This window comes from Carcharodon carcharias, chromosome 14 (assembly GCF_017639515.1).
Source record: "Carcharodon carcharias isolate sCarCar2 chromosome 14, sCarCar2.pri, whole genome shotgun sequence".
Lineage (NCBI taxonomy): Eukaryota > Metazoa > Chordata > Chondrichthyes > Lamniformes > Lamnidae > Carcharodon > Carcharodon carcharias.
Window position 1 is genome coordinate 71,628 of NC_054480.1, and position 23,912 is coordinate 95,539.

Genomic DNA, 23,912 nt, shown 5'->3' on the forward strand with positions numbered 1-23,912 from the left:
TGAGTAATAAATCAATAGAGGGATAGATTGAGTGATAGAATGAGTGATAAATCAATAGAGAGATAGACTGAGTGATAGAATGAGTGATAAATCAATAGAGAGATAGATTGAGTGATAAATAGAATGAGTGATAAATCAACAGAGAGATAGATTGAGTGATAGATAGAATGAGCGAAAAATGAATAGAGAGATAGATTGAGTGATGGATAGAATGAGTGATAAATCAATAGAGAGATAGATTGTGTAAAGGATTGTATGAGCGATAAATCAATAATGAGATAGATTGAGTGATAGAATGAACAATAAATCAATAGAGAGAGAAATTGAGTGATGGATAGAATGATTGATAAATCAATAGAGAGATGGATTGAGTGATGGATAGAATGAGCGATAAATCCATAGAGAGATAGATTGAGTGATGGATAGAATGAACAATAAATCAATAGAGAGATAGACTGAGTGATGGATAGAATGATTGATAAATCAATAGAAAGATAGATTGAGTGAAGGATAGAATGAGCGATAAATCAATAGAGAGATAGATTGAGTGATAGATAGAATGAGCGATAAATCAATAGAGAGACAGATTGAGTGATAGATAGAATGAGTGATAAATCAATAGATAGATTGAGTGATGGATAGAATGAACAATAAATCAATAGAGAGATGGATTGAGTGATAGATAGAATGAATGATAATTCAATAGAGAGATTGAGTGATAGATAGAATGAATGATAAATCAATAGAGAGATAGTTTGAATGATAGATAGAACGAATGATAAATCAATAGAGAGATAGATTGTGTGATGGATAGAATGAGTGATAAATCAATAGAGGGATAGATTGAGTGATAGAATGAGTGATAAATCAATAGAGAGAGAGTCTGAGTGATAGAATGAGTGATAAATCAATAGAGAGATAGATTGAGTGATAAATAGAATGAGTGATAAATCAACAGAGAGATAGATTGAGTGATGGATAGAATGAAGAATAAATCAATAGAGAGATAGATTGAATGATAGATAGAATGAGCGAAAAATCAATAGAGAGATAGATTGAGTAATAGATAGAATGAGTGATAAATCAATAGAGAGATAGTTTGAGTGATGGATAGAATGAAGAAATCAATAGAGGGATAGATTGAGTGATAGATAATGAATGATAAATCAATAGAGAGATAGATTGAGTGATAGATATAATGAATGGTAAATCAACAGAGAGATAGATGGAGTGATGGATAGAATGAACAATAAATCAATAAAGAGATAGATTGAGTGATAGATAGAATGAGAGAAAAATCAATAGAGAGATAGATTGACTGATGGATAGAATGAATGATAAATCAATAGAGAGATCGTTTGAGTGATAGATAGAACGAATGATAAATCAATAGAGAGATAGATTGTGTGCTGGATAGAATGAGTGATAAATCAATAGTGGGATAGATTGAGTGATAGAATGAGTGATAAATCAATAGAGAGATAGACTGAGAGATAGAATGAGTGATAAATCAATAGACAGATAGATTGAGTGATAAATAGAATGAGTGATAAATCAACAGAGAGATAGATTGAGTGATGGATAGAATGAACAATAAATCATTAGAGAGATAGATTGAGTGATAGATAGAATGAGTGATAAATCAATAGAGAGATAGATTGAGTGATGGATAGAATGAACAATAAATCAATAGATGGATAGATTGAGTGATAGATAGAATGAATGATAAATCAATAGGGAGATAGACTGAGTGATAGAATGACTGATAAATCAATAGAGATATAGATTGAATGATGGTTAGAATGAATGATAAATCAATAGAGACATAGTTTGAATGATAGATAGAACGAATGATAAATCAATAGAGAGATAGATTGTGTGATTGCTAGAATGAATGAAAAATTAATAGAGAGATAGATTGAGTGATAGACAGAATGAAGGATAAATCAACAGAGAGATAGATTGAGTGATGGATAGAATGAATGATACATCAATAAAGAGATAGACTGAGTGATAGATAGAATGATAAATCAATAGAGAGATAGATTGAGTGATGGATAGAATGAGTGATAAATCAATAGAGAGATAGATTGAGTGATGGATAGAATGAGTGATAAATCAATAGAGAGATAGATTGATTAAAGGATTGTATGAGCGATAAATCAATAATGGAGATAGATTGAGTGATAGAATGAACGATAAATCAATAGAGAAAGAAATTGAGTGATGGATAGAATGATTGATAAATCAATAGAGAGATGGATTGAGTGATGGATAGAATGAGCGATAAATCAGTAGAGAGATAGATTGAGTGATGGATAGAATGAACAATAAATCAATAGAGAGATAGACTGAGTGATGGATAGAATGATTGATAAATCAATAGAAAGATAGATTGAGTGAAGGATAGAATGAGCGATAAATCAATAGAGAGATAGATTGAGTGATAGATAGAATGAGCGATAAATCAATAGAGAGATAGATTGAGTGATAGATAGAATGAGTGATAAATCAATAGATAGATTGAGTGATGGATAGAATGAACAATAAATCAATAGAGAGATGGATTGAGTGATAGATAGAATCCATGATAATTCAATAGAGAGATTGAGTGATAGATAGAATGAATGATAAATCAATAGACAGATAGATTGAGTGATGGATAGAATGAATGATAAATCAATAGAGAGATAGTTTGAATGATAGATAGAACGAATGATAAATCAATAGAGAGATAGATTGTGTGATGGATGGAATGAGTAATAAATCAATAGAGGGATAGATTGAGTGATAGAATGAGTGATAAATCAATAGAGAGATAGACTGAGTGATAGAATGAGTGATAAATCAATAGAGAGATAGATTGAGTGATAAATAGAATGAGTGATAAATCAACATAGAGATAGATTGAGTGATAGATAGAATGAGCGAAAAATGAATAGTGAGATAGATTGAGTGATGGATAGAATGAGTGATAAATCAATAGAGAGATAGATTGTGTAAAGGATTGTATGAGCGATAAATCAATAATGAGATAGATTGAGTGATAGAATGAACAATAAATCAATAGAGAGAGAAATTGAGTGATGGATAGAATGATTGATAAATCAATAGAGAGATGGATTGAGTGATGGATAGAATGAGCGATAAATCCATAGAGAGATAGATTGAGTGATGGATAGAATGAACAATAAATCAATAGAGAGATAGACTGAGTGATGGATAGAATGATTGATAAATCAATAGAAAGATAGATTGAGTGAAGGATAGAATGAGCGATAAATCAATAGAGAGATAGATTGAGTGATAGATAGAATGAGCGATAAATCAATAGAGAGACAGATTGAGTGATAGATAGAATGAGTGATAAATCAATAGATAGATTGAGTGATGGATAGAATGAACAATAAATCAATAGAGAGATGGATTGAGTGATAGATAGAATGAATGATAATTCAATAGAGAGATTGAGTGATAGATAGAATGAATGATAAATCAATAGAGAGATAGTTTGAATGATAGATAGAACGAATGATAAATCAATAGAGAGATAGATTGTGTGATGGATAGAATGAGTGATAAATCAATAGAGGGATAGATTGAGTGATAGAATGAGTGACAAATCAATAGAGAGAGGGACTGAGTGATAGAATGAGTGATAAATCAATAGAGAGATAGATTGAGTGATAAATACAATGAGTGATAAATCAACAGAGAGATAGATTGAGTGATGGATAGAATGAAGAATAAATCAATAGAGAGATAGATTGAATGATAGATAGAATGAGCGAAAAATCAATAGAGAGATAGATTGAGTAATAGATAGAATGAGTGATAAATCAATAGAGAGATAGTTTGAGTGATGGATAGAATGAAGAAATCAATAGAGGGATAGATTGAGTGATAGATAATGAATGATAAATCAATAGAGAGATAGATTGAGTGATAGATATAATGAATGATAAATCAACAGAGAGATAGATGGAGTGATGGATAGAATGAACAATAAATCAATAAAGAGATAGATTGAGTGATAGATAGAATGAGAGAAAAATCAATAGAGAGATAGATTGACTGATGGATAGAATGAATGATAAATCAATAGAGAGATAGTTTGAGTGATAGATAGAACGAATGATAAATCAATAGAGAGATAGATTGTGTGATGGATAGAATGAGTGATAAATCAATAGCGGGATAGATTGAGTGATAGAATGAGTGATAAATCAATAGAGAGATAGACTGAGAGATAGAATGAGTGATAAATCAATAGACAGATAGATTGAGTAATAAATAGAATGAGTGATAAATCAACAGAGAGATAGATTGAGTGATGGATAGAATGAACAATAAATCATTAGAGAGATAGATTGAGTGATAGATAGAATGAGTGATAAATCAATAGAGAGATAGATTGAGTGATGGATAGAATGAACAATAAATCAATAGATGGATAGATTGAGTGATAGATAGAATGAATGATAAATCAATAGGGAGATAGACTGAGTGATAGAATGACTGATAAATCAATAGAGATATAGATTGAATGATGGTTAGAATGAATGATAAATCAATAGAGAGATAGTTTGAATGATAGATGGAACGAATGATAAATCAATAGAGAGATAGATTGTGTGATTGCTAGAATGAATGAAAAATTAATAGAGAGATAGATTGAGTGATAGACAGAATGAAGGATAAATCAATAGAGAGGTAGATTGAGTGATGGATAGAATGAATGATACATCAATAAAGAGATAGACTGAGTGATAGATAGAATGATAAATCAATAGAGAGATAGATTGAGTGATGGATAGAATGAGTGATAAATCAATAGAGAGATAGATTGAGTGATGGATAGAATGAGTGATAAATCAATAGAGAGATAGATTGATTAAAGGATTGTATGAGCGATAAATCAATAATGGAGATAGATTGAGTGATAGAATGAACGATAAATCAATAGAGAAAGAAATTGAGTGATGGATAGAATGATTGATAAATCAATAGAGAGATGGATTGAGTGATGGATAGAATGAGCGATAAATCAGTAGAGAGATAGATTGAGTGATGGATAGAATGAACAATAAATCAATAGAGAGATTGAGTGATAGAATGGGCGAAAAATCAATAGAGAGATAGATTGAGTGTTAGATAGAATGAGTGATAAATCAATAGAGAGATAGATTGAGTGATGGATAGAATGAACAATAAATCAATAGAGGGATAGATTGAGTGATAGATAGAATGAATGATAAATCAATAGGGAGATAGACTGAGTGATAGAATGAATGATAAATCAATAGAGATATAGATTGAGTGATTGTTAGAATGAATGATAAATCAATAGAGAGATAGTTTGAATGATAGATAGAACGAATGATAAATCAATAGAGAGATAGATTGTGTGATTGCTAGAATGAATGATAAATTAATAGAGAGATAGATTGAGTGATAGACAGAATGAAGGATAAATCAACAGAGAGATAGATTGAGTGATGGATAGAATGAATGATAAATCAATAAAGAGATAGACTGAGTGATAGATAGAATGTTAAATCAATAGAGAGATAGATTGAGTGATGGATAGAATGAGTGATAAATCAATAGAGAGATAGATTGAGTGATGGATAGAATGAGTGATAAATCAATAGAGAGATAGATCGAGTAAAGGATTGTATGAGCGATAAATCAATAATGGAGATAGATTGAGTGATAGAATGAACGATAAATCAATAGAGAAAGAAATTGAGTGATGGATAGAATGATTGATAAATCAATAGCGAGATGGATTGAGTGATGGATAGAATGAGCGATAAATCAGTAGAGAGATAGATTGAGTGATGTATAGAATGAACAATAAATCAATAGAGAGATAGACTGAGTGATGGATAGAATGATTGATAAATCAATAGAAAGATAGATTGAGTGAAGTATAGAATGAGCGATAAATCAATAGAGAGATAGATTGAGTGATAGATAGAATGAGTGATAAATCAATAGATAGATTGAGTGATGGATAGAATGAACAATAAATCAATAGAGAGATGGATTGAGTGATAGATAGAATCCATGATAATTCAATAGAGAGATTGAGTGATAGATAGAATGAATGATAAATCAATAGACAGATAGATTGAGTGATGGATAGAATGAATGATAAATCAATAGAGAGATAGTTTGAATGATAGATAGAACGAATGATAAATCAATAGAGAGATAGATTGTGTGATGGATGGAATGAGTAATAAATCAATAGAGGGATAGATTGAGTGATAGAATGAGTGATAAATCAATAGAGAGATAGACTGAGTGATAGAATGAGTGATAAATCAATAGAGAGATAGATTGAGTGATAAATAGAATGAGTGATAAATCAACAGAGAGATAGATTGAGTGATAGATAGAATGAGCGAAAAATGAATAGAGAGATAGATTGAGTGATGGATAGAATGAGTGATAAATCAATAGAGAGATAGATTGTGTAAAGGATTGTATGAGCGATAAATCAATAATGAGATAGATTGAGTGATAGAATGAACAATAAATCAATAGAGAGAGAAATTGAGTGATGGATAGAATGATTGATAAATCAATAGAGAGATGGATTGAGTGATGGATAGAATGAGCGATAAATCCATAGAGAGATAGATTGAGTGATGGATAGAATGAACAATAAATCAATAGAGAGATAGACTGAGTGATGGATAGAATGATTGATAAATCAATAGAAAGATAGATTGAGTGAAGGATAGAATGAGCGATAAATCAATAGAGAGATAGATTGAGTGATAGATAGAATGAGCGATAAATCAATAGAGAGACAGATTGAGTGATAGATAGAATGAGTGATAAATCAATAGATAGATTGAGTGATGGATAGAATGAACAATAAATCAATAGAGAGATGGATTGAGTGATAGATAGAATGAATGATAATTCAATAGAGAGATTGAGTGATAGATAGAATGAATGATAAATCAATAGAGAGATAGTTTGAATGATAGATAGAACGAATGATAAATCAATAGAGAGATAGATTGTGTGATGGATAGAATGAGTGATAAATCAATAGAGGGATAGATTGAGTGATAGAATGAGTGATAAATCAATAGAGAGAGAGTCTGAGTGATAGAATGAGTGATAAATCAATAGAGAGATAGATTGAGTGATAAATAGAATGAGTGATAAATCAACAGAGAGATAGATTGAGTGATGGATAGAATGAAGAATAAATCAATAGAGAGATAGATTGAATGATAGATAGAATGAGCGAAAAATCAATAGAGAGATAGATTGAGTAATAGATAGAATGAGTGATAAATCAATAGAGAGATAGTTTGAGTGATGGATAGAATGAAGAAATCAATAGAGGGATAGATTGAGTGATAGATAATGAATGATAAATCAATAGAGAGATAGATTGAGTGATAGATATAATGAATGGTAAATCAACAGAGAGATAGATGGAGTGATGGATAGAATGAACAATAAATCAATAAAGAGATAGATTGAGTGATAGATAGAATGAGAGAAAAATCAATAGAGAGATAGATTGACTGATGGATAGAATGAATGATAAATCAATAGAGAGATCGTTTGAGTGATAGATAGAACGAATGATAAATCAATAGAGAGATAGATTGTGTGCTGGATAGAATGAGTGATAAATCAATAGTGGGATAGATTGAGTGATAGAATGAGTGATAAATCAATAGAGAGATAGACTGAGAGATAGAATGAGTGATAAAGCAATAGACAGATAGATTGAGTGATAAATAGAATGAGTGATAAATCAACAGAGAGATAGATTGAGTGATGGATAGAATGAACAATAAATCATTAGAGAGATAGATTGAGTGATAGATAGAATGAGTGATAAATCAATAGAGAGATAGATTGAGTGATGGATAGAATGAACAATAAATCAATAGATGGATAGATTGAGTGATAGATAGAATGAATGATAAATCAATAGGGAGATAGACTGAGTGATAGAATGACTGATAAATCAATAGAGATATAGATTGAATGATGGTTAGAATGAATGATAAATCAATAGAGACATAGTTTGAATGATAGATAGAACGAATGATAAATCAATAGAGAGATAGATTGTGTGATTGCTAGAATGAATGAAAAATTAATAGAGAGATAGATTGAGTGATAGACAGAATGAAGGATAAATCAACAGAGAGATAGATTGAGTGATGGATAGAATGAATGATACATCAATAAAGAGATAGACTGAGTGATAGATAGAATGATAAATCAATAGAGAGATAGATTGAGTGATGGATAGAATGAGTGATAAATCAATAGAGAGATAGATTGAGTGATGGATAGAATGAGTGATAAATCAATAGAGAGATAGATTGATTAAAGGATTGTATGAGCGATAAATCAATAATGGAGATAGATTGAGTGATAGAATGAACGATAAATCAATAGAGAAAGAAATTGAGTGATGGATAGAATGATTGATAAATCAATAGAGAGATGGATTGAGTGATGGATAGAATGAGCGATAAATCAGTAGAGAGATAGATTGAGTGATGGATAGAATGAACAATAAATCAATAGAGAGATAGACTGAGTGATGGATAGAATGATTGATAAATCAATAGAAAGATAGATTGAGTGAAGGATAGAATGAGCGATAAATCAATAGAGAGATAGATTGAGTGATAGATAGAATGAGCGATAAATCAATAGAGAGATAGATTGAGTGATAGATAGAATGAGTGATAAATCAATAGATAGATTGAGTGATGGATAGAATGAACAATAAATCAATAGAGAGATGGATTGAGTGATAGATAGAATCCATGATAATTCAATAGAGAGATTGAGTGATAGATAGAATGAATGATAAATCAATAGACAGATAGATTGAGTGATGGATAGAATGAATGATAAATCAATAGAGAGATAGTTTGAATGATAGATAGAACGAATGATAAATCAATAGAGAGATAGATTGTGTGATGGATGGAATGAGTAATAAATCAATAGAGGGATAGATTGAGTGATAGAATGAGTGATAAATCAATAGAGAGATAGACTGAGTGATAGAATGAGTGATAAATCAATAGAGAGATAGATTGAGTGATAAATAGAATGAGTGATAAATCAACATAGAGATAGATTGAGTGATAGATAGAATGAGCGAAAAATGAATAGTGAGATAGATTGAGTGATGGATAGAATGAGTGATAAATCAATAGAGAGATAGATTGTGTAAAGGATTGTATGAGCGATAAATCAATAATGAGATAGATTGAGTGATAGAATGAACAATAAATCAATAGAGAGAGAAATTGAGTGATGGATAGAATGATTGATAAATCAATAGAGAGATGGATTGAGTGATGGATAGAATGAGCGATAAATCCATAGAGAGATAGATTGAGTGATGGATAGAATGAACAATAAATCAATAGAGAGATAGACTGAGTGATGGATAGAATGATTGATAAATCAATAGAAAGATAGATTGAGTGAAGGATAGAATGAGCGATAAATCAATAGAGAGATAGATTGAGTGATAGATAGAATGAGCGATAAATCAATAGAGAGACAGATTGAGTGATAGATAGAATGAGTGATAAATCAATAGATAGATTGAGTGATGGATAGAATGAACAATAAATCAATAGAGAGATGGATTGAGTGATAGATAGAATGAATGATAATTCAATAGAGAGATTGAGTGATAGATAGAATGAATGATAAATCAATAGAGAGATAGTTTGAATGATAGATAGAACGAATGATAAATCAATAGAGAGATAGATTGTGTGATGGATAGAATGAGTGATAAATCAATAGAGGGATAGATTGAGTGATAGAATGAGTGACAAATCAATAGAGAGAGGGACTGAGTGATAGAATGAGTGATAAATCAATAGAGAGATAGATTGAGTGATAAATACAATGAGTGATAAATCAACAGAGAGATAGATTGAGTGATGGATAGAATGAAGAATAAATCAATAGAGAGATAGATTGAATGATAGATAGAATGAGCGAAAAATCAATAGAGAGATAGATTGAGTAATAGATAGAATGAGTGATAAATCAATAGAGAGATAGTTTGAGTGATGGATAGAATGAAGAAATCAATAGAGGGATAGATTGAGTGATAGATAATGAATGATAAATCAATAGAGAGATAGATTGAGTGATAGATATAATGAATGATAAATCAACAGAGAGATAGATGGAGTGATGGATAGAATGAACAATAAATCAATAAAGAGATAGATTGAGTGATAGATAGAATGAGAGAAAAATCAATAGAGAGATAGATTGACTGATGGATAGAATGAATGATAAATCAATAGAGAGATAGTTTGAGTGATAGATAGAACGAATGATAAATCAATAGAGAGATAGATTGTGTGATGGATAGAATGAGTGATAAATCAATAGCGGGATAGATTGAGTGATAGAATGAGTGATAAATCAATAGAGAGATAGACTGAGAGATAGAATGAGTGATAAATCAATAGACAGATAGATTGAGTAATAAATAGAATGAGTGATAAATCAACAGAGAGATAGATTGAGTGATGGATAGAATGAACAATAAATCATTAGAGAGATAGATTGAGTGATAGATAGAATGAGTGATAAATCAATAGAGAGATAGATTGAGTGATGGATAGAATGAACAATAAATCAATAGATGGATAGATTGAGTGATAGATAGAATGAATGATAAATCAATAGGGAGATAGACTGAGTGATAGAATGACTGATAAATCAATAGAGATATAGATTGAATGATGGTTAGAATGAATGATAAATCAATAGAGAGATAGTTTGAATGATAGATGGAACGAATGATAAATCAATAGAGAGATAGATTGTGTGATTGCTAGAATGAATGAAAAATTAATAGAGAGATAGATTGAGTGATAGACAGAATGAAGGATAAATCAATAGAGAGGTAGATTGAGTGATGGATAGAATGAATGATACATCAATAAAGAGATAGACTGAGTGATAGATAGAATGATAAATCAATAGAGAGATAGATTGAGTGATGGATAGAATGAGTGATAAATCAATAGAGAGATAGATTGAGTGATGGATAGAATGAGTGATAAATCAATAGAGAGATAGATTGAGTGATGGATAGAATGAGTGATAAATCAATAGAGAGATAGATTGATTAAAGGATTGTATGAGCGATAAATCAATAATGGAGATAGATTGAGTGATAGAATGAACGATAAATCAATAGAGAAAGAAATTGAGTGATGGATAGAATGATTGATAAATCAATAGAGAGATGGATTGCGTGATGGATAGAATGAGCGATAAATCAGTAGAGAGATAGATTGAGTGATGGATAGAATGAACAATAAATCAATAGAGAGATTGAGTGATAGAATGGGCGAAAAATCAATAGAGAGATAGATTGAGTGTTAGATAGAATGAGTGATAAATCAATAGAGAGATAGATTGAGTGATGGATAGAATGAACAATAAATCAATAGAGAGATAGATTGAGTGATAGATAGAATGAATGATAAATCAATAGGGAGATAGACTGAGTGATAGAATGAATGATAAATCAATAGAGATATAGATTGAGTGATTGTTAGAATGAATGATAAATCAATAGAGAGATAGTTTGAATGATAGATAGAACGAATGATAAATCAATAGAGAGATAGATTGTGTGATTGCTAGAATGAATGATAAATTAATAGAGAGATAGATTGAGTGATAGACAGAATGAAGGATAAATCAACAGAGAGATAGATTGAGTGATGGATAGAATGAATGATAAATCAATAAAGAGATAGACTGAGTGATAGATAGAATGTTAAATCAATAGAGAGATAGATTGAGTGATGGATAGAATGAGTGATAAATCAATAGAGAGATAGATTGAGTGATGGATAGAATGAGTGATAAATCAATAGAGAGATAGATCGAGTAAAGGATTGTATGAGCGATAAATCAATAATGGAGATAGATTGAGTGATAGAATGAACGATAAATCAATAGAGAAAGAAATTGAGTGATGGATAGAATGATTGATAAATCAATAGCGAGATGGATTGAGTGATGGATAGAATGAGCGATAAATCAGTAGAGAGATAGATTGAGTGATGTATAGAATGAACAATAAATCAATAGAGAGATAGACTGAGTGATGGATAGAATGATTGATAAATCAATAGAAAGATAGATTGAGTGAAGTATAGAATGAGCGATAAATCAATAGAGAGATAGATTGAGTGATAGATAGAATGAGTGATAAATCAATAGATAGATTGAGTGATGGATAGAATGAACAATAAATCAATAGAGAGATGGATTGAGTGATAGATAGAATCCATGATAATTCAATAGAGAGATTGAGTGATAGATAGAATGAATGATAAATCAATAGACAGATAGATTGAGTGATGGATAGAATGAATGATAAATCAATAGAGAGATAGTTTGAATGATAGATAGAACGAATGATAAATCAATAGAGAGATAGATTGTGTGATGGATGGAATGAGTAATAAATCAATAGAGGGATAGATTGAGTGATAGAATGAGTGATAAATCAATAGAGAGATAGACTGAGTGATAGAATGAGTGATAAATCAATAGAGAGATAGATTGAGTGATAAATAGAATGAGTGATAAATCAACAGAGAGATAGATTGAGTGATAGATAGAATGAGCGAAAAATGAATAGAGAGATAGATTGAGTGATGGATAGAATGAGTGATAAATCAATAGAGAGATAGATTGTGTAAAGGATTGTATGAGCGATAAATCAATAATGAGATAGATTGAGTGATAGAATGAACAATAAATCAATAGAGAGAGAAATTGAGTGATGGATAGAATGATTGATAAATCAATAGAGAGATGGATTGAGTGATGGATAGAATGAGCGATAAATCCATAGAGAGATAGATTGAGTGATGGATAGAATGAACAATAAATCAATAGAGAGATAGACTGAGTGATGGATAGAATGATTGATAAATCAATAGAAAGATAGATTGAGTGAAGGATAGAATGAGCGATAAATCAATAGAGAGATAGATTGAGTGATAGATAGAATGAGCGATAAATCAATAGAGAGACAGATTGAGTGATAGATAGAATGAGTGATAAATCAATAGATAGATTGAGTGATGGATAGAATGAACAATAAATCAATAGAGAGATGGATTGAGTGATAGATAGAATGAATGATAATTCAATAGAGAGATTGAGTGATAGATAGAATGAATGATAAATCAATAGAGAGATAGTTTGAATGATAGATAGAACGAATGATAAATCAATAGAGAGATAGATTGTGTGATGGATAGAATGAGTGATAAATCAATAGAGGGATAGATTGAGTGATAGAATGAGTGATAAATCAATAGAGAGAGAGACTGAGTGATAGAATGAGTGATAAATCAATAGAGAGATAGATTGAGTGATAAATAGAATGAGTGATAAATCAACAGAGAGATAGATTGAGTGATGGATAGAATGAAGAATAAATCAATAGAGAGATAGATTGAATGATAGATAGAATGAGCGAAAAATCAATAGAGAGATAGATTGAGTAATAGATAGAATGAGTGATAAATCAATAGAGAGATAGTTTGAGTGATGGATAGAATGAACAAATCAATAGAGGGATAGATTGAGTGATAGATAATGAATGATAAATCAATAGAGAGATAGATTGAGTGATAGATATAATGAATGATAAATCAACAGAGAGATAGATGGAGTGATGGATAGAATGAACAATAAATCAATAAAGAGATAGATTGAGTGATAGATAGAATGAGAGAAAAATCAATAGAGAGATAGATTGACTGATGGATAGAATGAATGATAAATCAATAGAGAGATAGTTTGAGTGATAGATAGAACGAATGATAAATCAATAGAGAGATAGATTGTGTGATGGATAGAATGAGTGATAAATCAATAGTGGGATAGATTGAGTGATAGAATGAGTGATAAATCAATAGAGAGATAGACTGAGAGATAGAATGAGTGATAAATCAATAGACAGATAGATTGAGTGATAAATAGAATGAGTGATAAATCAACAGAGAGATAGATTGAGTGATGGATAGAATGAACAATAAATCATTAGAGAGATAGATTGAGTGATAGATAGAATGAGTGATAAATCAATAGAGAGATAGATTGAGTGATGGATAGAATGAACAATAAATCAATAGATGGATAGATTGAGTGATAGATAGAATGAATGATAAATCAATAGGGAGATAGACTGAGTGATAGAATGACTGATAAATCAATAGAGATATAGATTGAATGATGGTTAGAATGAATGATAAATCAATAGAGACATAGTTTGAATGATAGATAGAACGAATGATAAATCAATAGAGAGATAGATTGTGTGATTGCTAGAATGAATGAAAAATTAATAGAGAGATAGATTGAGTGATAGACAGAATGAAGGATAAATCAACAGAGAGATAGATTGAGTGATGGATAGAATGAATGATACATCAATAAAGAGATAGACTGAGTGATAGATAGAATGATAAATCAATAGAGAGATAGATTGAGTGATGGATAGAATGAGTGATAAATCAATAGAGAGATAGATTGAGTGATGGATAGAATGAGTGATAAATCAATAGAGAGATAGATTGATTAAAGGATTGTATGAGCGATAAATCAATAATGGAGATAGATTGAGTGATAGAATGAACGATAAATCAATAGAGAAAGAAATTGAGTGATGGATAGAATGATTGATAAATCAATAGAGAGATGGATTGAGTGATGGATAGAATGAGCGATAAATCAGTAGAGAGATAGATTGAGTGATGTATAGAATGAACAATAAATCAATAGAGAGATAGACTGAGTGATGGATAGAATGATTGATAAATCAATAGAAAGATAGATTGAGTGAAGTATAAAATGAGCGATAAATCAATAGAGAGATAGATTGAGTGATAGATAGAATGAGTGATAAATCAATAGATAGATTGAGTGATGGATAGAATGAACAATAAATCAATAGAGAGATGGATTGAGTGATAGATAGAATCCATGATAATTCAATAGAGAGATTGAGTGATAGATAGAATGAATGATAAATCAATAGACAGATAGATTGAGTGATGGATAGAATGAATGATAAATCAATAGAGAGATAGTTTGAATGATAGATAGAACGAATGATAAATCAATAGAGAGATAGATTGAATGATAGATAGAATGAGCGAAAAATCAATAGAGAGATAGATTGAGTAATAGATAGAATGAGTGATAAATCAATAGAGAGATAGTTTGAGTGATGGATAGAATGAAGAAATCAATAGAGGGATAGATTGAGTGATAGATAATGAATGATAAATCAATAGAGAGATAGATTGAGTGATAGATATAATGAATGGTAAATCAACAGAGAGATAGATGGAGTGATGGATAGAATGAACAATAAATCAATAAAGAGATAGATTGAGTGATAGATAGAATGAGAGAAAAATCAATAGAGAGATAGATTGACTGATGGATAGAATGAATGATAAATCAATAGAGAGATCGTTTGAGTGATAGATAGAACGAATGATAAATCAATAGAGAGATAGATTGTGTGCTGGATAGAATGAGTGATAAATCAATAGTGGGATAGATTGAGTGATAGAATGAGTGATAAATCAATAGAGAGATAGACTGAGAGATAGAATGAGTGATAAAGCAATAGACAGATAGATTGAGTGATAAATAGAATGAGTGATAAATCAACAGAGAGATAGATTGAGTGATGGATAGAATGAACAATAAATCATTAGAGAGATAGATTGAGTGATAGATAGAATGAGTGATAAATCAATAGAGAGATAGATTGAGTGATGGATAGAATGAACAATAAATCAATAGATGGATAGATTGAGTGATAGATAGAATGAATGATAAATCAATAGGGAGATAGACTGAGTGATAGAATGACTGATAAATCAATAGAGATATAGATTGAATGATGGTTAGAATGAATGATAAATCAATAGAGACATAGTTTGAATGATAGATAGAACGAATGATAAATCAATAGAGAGATAGATTGTGTGATTGCTAGAATGAATGAAAAATTAATAGAGAGATAGATTGAGTGATAGACAGAATGAAGGATAAATCAACAGAGAGATAGATTGAGTGATGGATAGAATGAATGATACATCAATAAAGAGATAGACTGAGTGATAGATAGAATGATAAATCAATAGAGAGATAGATTGAGTGATGGATAGAATGAGTGATAAATCAATAGAGAGATAGATTGAGTGATGGATAGAATGAGTGATAAATCAATAGAGAGATAGATTGATTAAAGTATTGTATGAGCGATAAATCAATAATGGAGATAGATTGAGTGATAGAATGAACGATAAATCAATAGAGAAAGAAATTGAGTGATGGATAGAATGATTGATAAATCAATAGAGAGATGGATTGAGTGATGGATAGAATGAGCGATAAATCAGTAGAGAGATAGATTGAGTGATGGATAGAATGAACAATAAATCAATAGAGAGATAGACTGAGTGATGGATAGAATGATTGATAAATCAATAGAAAGATAGATTGAGTGAAGGATAGAATGAGCGATAAATCAATAGAGAGATAGATTGAGTGATAGATAGAATGAGCGATAAATCAATAGAGAGATAGATTGAGTGATAGATAGAATGAGTGATAAATCAATAGATAGATTGAGTGATGGATAGAATGAACAATAAATCAATAGAGAGATGGATTGAGTGATAGATAGAATCCATGATAATTCAATAGAGAGATTGAGTGATAGATAGAATGAATGATAAATCAATAGACAGATAGATTGAGTGATGGATAGAATGAATGATAAATCAATAGAGAGATAGTTTGAATGATAGATAGAACGAATGATAAATCAATAGAGAGATAGATTGTGTGATGGATGGAATGAGTAATAAATCAATAGAGGGATAGATTGAGTGATAGAATGAGTGATAAATCAATAGAGAGATAGACTGAGTGATAGAATGAGTGATAAATCAATAGAGAGATAGATTGAGTGATAAATAGAATGAGTGATAAATCAACATAGAGATAGATTGAGTGATAGATAGAATGAGCGAAAAATGAATAGTGAGATAGATTGAGTGATGGATAGAATGAGTGATAAATCAATAGAGAGATAGATTGTGTAAAGGATTGTATGAGCGATAAATCAATAATGAGATAGATTGAGTGATAGAATGAACAATAAATCAATAGAGAGAGAAATTGAGTGATGGATAGAATGATTGATAAATCAATAGAGAGATGGATTGAGTGATGGATAGAATGAGCGATAAATCCATAGAGAGATAGATTGAGTGATGGATAGAATGAACAATAAATCAATAGAGAGATAGACTGAGTGATGGATAGAATGATTGATAAATCAATAGAAAGATAGATTGAGTGAAGGATAGAATGAGCGATAAATCAATAGAGAGATAGATTGAGTGATAGATAGAATGAGCGATAAATCAATAGAGAGACAGATTGAGTGATAGATAGAATGAGTGATAAATCAATAGATAGATTGAGTGATGGATAGAATGAACAATAAATCAATAGAGAGATGGATTGAGTGATAGATAGAATGAATGATAATTCAATAGAGAGATTGAGTGATAGATAGAATGAATGATAAATCAATAGAGAGATAGTTTGAATGATAGATAGAACGAATGATAAATCAATAGAGAGATAGATTGTGTGATGGATAGAATGAGTGATAAATCAATAGAGGGATAGATTGAGTGATAGAATGAGTGACAAATCAATAGAGAGAGGGACTGAGTGATAGAATGAGTGATAAATCAATAGAGAGATAGATTGAGTGATAAATACAATGAGTGATAAATCAACAGAGAGATAGATTGAGTGATGGATAGAATGAAGAATAAATCAATAGAGAGATAGATTGAATGATAGATAGAATGAGCGAAAAATCAATAGAGAGATAGATTGAGTAATAGATAGAATGAGTGATAAATCAATAGAGAGATAGTTTGAGTGATGGATAGAATGAAGAAATCAATAGAGGGATAGATTGAGTGATAGATAATGAATGATAAATCAATAGAGAGATAGATTGAGTGATAGATATAATGAATGATAAATCAACAGAGAGATAGATGGAGTGATGGATAGAATGAACAATAAATCAATAAAGAGATAGATTGAGTGATAGATAGAATGAGAGAAAAATCAATAGAGAGATAGATTGACTGATGGATAGAATGAATGATAAATCAATAGAGAGATAGTTTGAGTGATAGATAGAACGAATGATAAATCAATAGAGAGATAGATTGTGTGATGGATAGAATGAGTGATAAATCAATAGCGGGATAGATTGAGTGATAGAATGAGTGATAAATCAATAGAGAGATAGACTGAGAGATAGAATGAGTGATAAATCAATAGACAGATAGATTGAGTATAAATAGAATGAGTGATAAATCAACAGAGAGATAGATTGAGTGATGGATAGAATGAACAATAAATCATTAGAGAGATAGATTGAGTGATAGATAGAATGAGTGATAAATCAATAGAGAGATAGATTGAGTGATGGATAGAATGAACAATAAATCAATAGATGGATAGATTGAGTGATAGATAGAATGAATGATAAATCAATAGGGAGATAGACTGAGTGATAGAATGACTGATAAATCAATAGAGATATAGATTGAATGATGGTTAGAATGAATGATAAATCAATAGAGACATAGTTTGAATGATAGATGGAACGAATGATAAATCAATAGAGAGATAGATTGTGTGATTGCTAGAATGAATGAAAAATTAATAGAGAGATAGATTGAGTGATAGACAGAATGAAGGATAAATCAATAGAGAGGTAGATTGAGTGATGGATAGAATGAATGATACATCAATAAAGAGATAGACTGAGTGATAGATAGAATGATAAATCAATAGAGAGATAGATTGAGTGATGGATAGAATGAGTGATAAATCAATAGAGAGATAGATTGAGTGATGGATAGAATGAGTGATAAATCAATAGAGAGATAGATTGATTAAAGGATTGTATGAGCGATAAATCAATAATGGAGATAGATTGAGTGATAGAATGAACGATAAATCAATAGAGAAAGAAATTGAGTGATGGATAGAATGATTGATAAATCAATAGAGAGATGGATTGAGTGATGGATAGAATGAGCGATAAATCAGTAGAGAGATAGATTGAGTGATGGATAGAATGAACAATAAATCAATAGAGAGATTGAGTGATAGAATGGGCGAAAAATCAATAGAGAGATAGATTGAGTGTTAGATAGAATGAGTGATAAATCAATAGAGAGATAGATTGAGTGATGGATAGAATGAACAATAAATCAATAGAGAGATAGATTGAGTGATAGATAGAATGAATGATAAATCAATAGGGAGATAGACTGAGTGATAGAATGAATGATAAATCAATAGAGATATAGATTGAGTGATTGTTAGAATGAATGATAAATCAATAGAGAGATAGTTTGAATGATAGATAGAACGAATGATAAATCAATAGAGAGATAGATTGTGTGATTGCTAGAATGAATGATAAATTAATAGAGAGATAGATTGAGTGATAGACAGAATGAAGGATAAATCAACAGAGAGATAGATTGAGTGATGGATAGAATGAATGATAAATCAATAAAGAGATAGACTGAGTGATAGATAGAATGTTAAATCAATAGAGAGATAGATTGAGTGATGGATAGAATGAGTGATAAATCAATAGAGAGATAGATTGAGTGATGGATAGAATGAGTGATAAATCAATAGAGAGATAGATCGAGTAAAGGATTGTATGAGCGATAAATCAATAATGGAGATAGATTGAGTGATAGAATGAACGATAAATCAATAGAGAAAGAAATTGAGTGATGGATAGAATGATTGATAAATCAATAGCGAGATGGATTGAGTGATGGATAGAATGAGCGATAAATCAGTAGAGAGATAGATTGAGTGATGTATAGAATGAACAATAAATCAATAGAGAGATAGACTGAGTGATGGATAGAATGATTGATAAATCAATAGAAAGATAGATTGAGTGAAGTATAGAATGAGCGATAAATCAATAGAGAGATAGATTGAGTGATAGATAGAATGAGTGATAAATCAATAGATAGATTGAGTGATGGATAGAATGAACAATAAATCAATAGAGAGATGGATTGAGTGATAGATAGAATCCATGATAATTCAATAGAGAGATTGAGTGATAGATAGAATGAATGATAAATCAATAGACAGATAGATTGAGTGATGGATAGAATGAATGATAAATCAATAGAGAGATAGTTTGAATGATAGATAGAACGAATGATAAATCAATAGAGAGATAGATTGAATGATAGATAGAATGAGCGAAAAATCAATAGAGAGATAGATTGAGTAATAGATAGAATGAGTGATAAATCAATAGAGAGATAGTTTGAGTGATGGATAGAATGAAGAAATCAATAGAGGGATAGATTGAGTGATAGATAATGAATGATAAATCAATAGAGAGATAGATTGAGTGATAGATATAATGAATGGTAAATCAACAGAGAGATAGATGGAGTGATGGATAGAATGAACAATAAATCAATAAAGAGATAGATTGAGTGATAGATAGAATGAGAGAAAAATCAATAGAGAGATAGATTGACTGATGGATAGAATGAATGATAAATCAATAGAGAGATCGTTTGAGTGATAGATAGAACGAATGATAAATCAATAGAGAGATAGATTGTGTGCTGGATAGAATGAGTGATAAATCAATAGTGGGATAGATTGAGTGATAGAATGAGTGATAAATCAATAGAGAGATAGACTGAGAGATAGAATGAGTGATAAAGCAATAGACAGATAGATTGAGTGATAAATAGAATGAGTGATAAATCAACAGAGAGATAGATTGAGTGATGGATAGAATGAACAATAAATCATTAGAGAGATAGATTGAGTGATAGATAGAATGAGTGATAAATCAATAGAGAGATAGATTGAGTGATGGATAGAATGAACAATAAATCAATAGATGGATAGATTGAGTGATAGATAGAATGAATGATAAATCAATAGGGAGATAGACTGAGTGATAGAATGACTGATAAATCAATAGAGATATAGATTGAATGATGGTTAGAATGAATGATAAATCAATAGAGACATAGTTTGAATGATAGATAGAACGAATGATAAATCAATAGAGAGATAGATTGTGTGATTGCTAGAATGAATGAAAAATTAATAGAGAGATAGATTGAGTGATAGACAGAATGAAGGATAAATCAACAGAGAGATAGATTGAGTGATGGATAGAATGAATGATACATCAATAAAGAGATAGACTGAGTGATAGATAGAATGATAAATCAATAGAGAGATAGATTGAGTGATGGATAGAATGAGTGATAAATCAATAGAGAGATAGATTGAGTGATGGATAGAATGAGTGATAAATCAATAGAGAGATAGATTGATTAAAGTATTGTATGAGCGATAAATCAATAATGGAGATAGATTGAGTGATAGAATGAACGATAAATCAATAGAGAAAGAAATTGAGTGATGGATAGAATGATTGATAAATCAATAGAGAGATGGATTGAGTGATGGATAGAATGAGCGATAAATCAGTAGAGAGATAGATTGAGTGATGGATAGAATGAACAATAAATCAATAGAGAGATAGACTGAGTGATGGATAGAATGATTGATAAATCAATAGAAAGATAGATTGAGTGAAGGATAGAATGAGCGATAAATCAATAGAGAGATAGATTGAGTGATAGATAGAATGAGCGATAAATCAATAGAGAGATAGATTGAGTGATAGATAGAATGAGTGATAAATCAATAGATAGATTGAGTGATGGATAGAATGAACAATAAATCAATAGAGAGATGGATTGAGTGATAGATAGAATCCATGATAATTCAATAGAGAGATTGAGTGATAGATAGAATGAATGATAAATCAATAGACAGATAGATTGAGTGATGGATAGAATGAATGATAAATCAATAGAGAGATAGTTTGAATGATAGATAGAACGAATGATAAATCAATAGAGAGATAGATTGTGTGATGGATGGAATGAGTAATAAATCAATAGAGGGATAGATTGAGTGATAGAATGAGTGATAAATCAATAGAGAGATAGACTGAGTGATAGAATGAGTGATAAATCAATAGAGAGATAGATTGAGTGATAAATAGAATGAGTGATAAATCAACATAGAGATAGATTGAGTGATAGATAGAATGAGCGAAAAATGAATAGTGAGATAGATTGAGTGATGGATAGAATGAGTGATAAATCAATAGAGAGATAGATTGTGTAAAGGATTGTATGAGCGATAAATCAATAATGAGATAGATTGAGTGATAGAATGAACAATAAATCAATAGAGAGAGAAATTGAGTGATGGATAGAATGATTGATAAATCAATAGAGAGATGGATTGAGTGATGGATAGAATGAGCGATAAATCCATAGAGAGATAGATTGAGTGATGGATAGAATGAACAATAAATCAATAGAGAGATAGACTGAGTGATGGATAGAATGATTGATAAATCAATAGAAAGATAGATTGAGTGAAGGATAGAATGAGCGATAAATCAATAGAGAGATAGATTGAGTGATAGATAGAATGAGCGATAAATCAATAGAGAGACAGATTGAGTGATAGATAGAATGAGTGATAAATCAATAGATAGATTGAGTGATGGATAGAATGAACAATAAATCAATAGAGAGATGGATTGAGTGATAGATAGAATGAATGATAATTCAATAGAGAGATTGAGTGATAGATAGAATGAATGATAAATCAATAGAGAGATAGTTTGAATGATAGATAGAACGAATGATAAATCAATAGAGAGATAGATTGTGTGATGGATAGAATGAGTGATAAATCAATAGAGGGATAGATTGAGTGATAGAATGAGTGACAAATCAATAGAGAGAGGGACTGAGTGATAGAATGAGTGATAAATCAATAGAGAGATAGATTGAGTGATAAATACAATGAGTGATAAATCAACAGAGAGATAGATTGAGTGATGGATAGAATGAAGAATAAATCAATAGAGAGATAGATTGAATGATAGATAGAATGAGCGAAAAATCAATAGAGAGATAGATTGAGTAATAGATAGAATGAGTGATAAATCAATAGAGAGATAGTTTGAGTGATGGATAGAATGAAGAAATCAATAGAGGGATAGATTGAGTGATAGATAATGAATGATAAATCAATAGAGAGATAGATTGAGTGATAGATATAATGAATGATAAATCAACAGAGAGATAGATGGAGTGATGGATAGAATGAACAATAAATCAATAAAGAGATAGATTGAGTGATAGATAGAATGAGAGAAAAATCAATAGAGAGATAGATTGACTGATGGATAGAATGAATGATAAATCAATAGAGAGATAGTTTGAGTGATAGATAGAACGAATGATAAATCAATAGAGAGATAGATTGTGTGATGGATAGAATGAGTGATAAATCAATAGCGGGATAGATTGAGTGATAGAATGAGTGATAAATCAATAGAGAGATAGACTGAGAGATAGAATGAGTGATAAATCAATAGACAGATAGATTGAGTAATAAATAGAATGAGTGATAAATCAACAGAGAGATAGATTGAGTGATGGATAGAATGAACAATAAATCATTAGAGAGATAGATTGAGTGATAGATAGAATGAGTGATAAATCAATAGAGAGATAGATTGAGTGATGGATAGAATGAACAATAAATCAATAGATGGATAGATTGAGTGATAGATAGAATGAATGATAAATCAA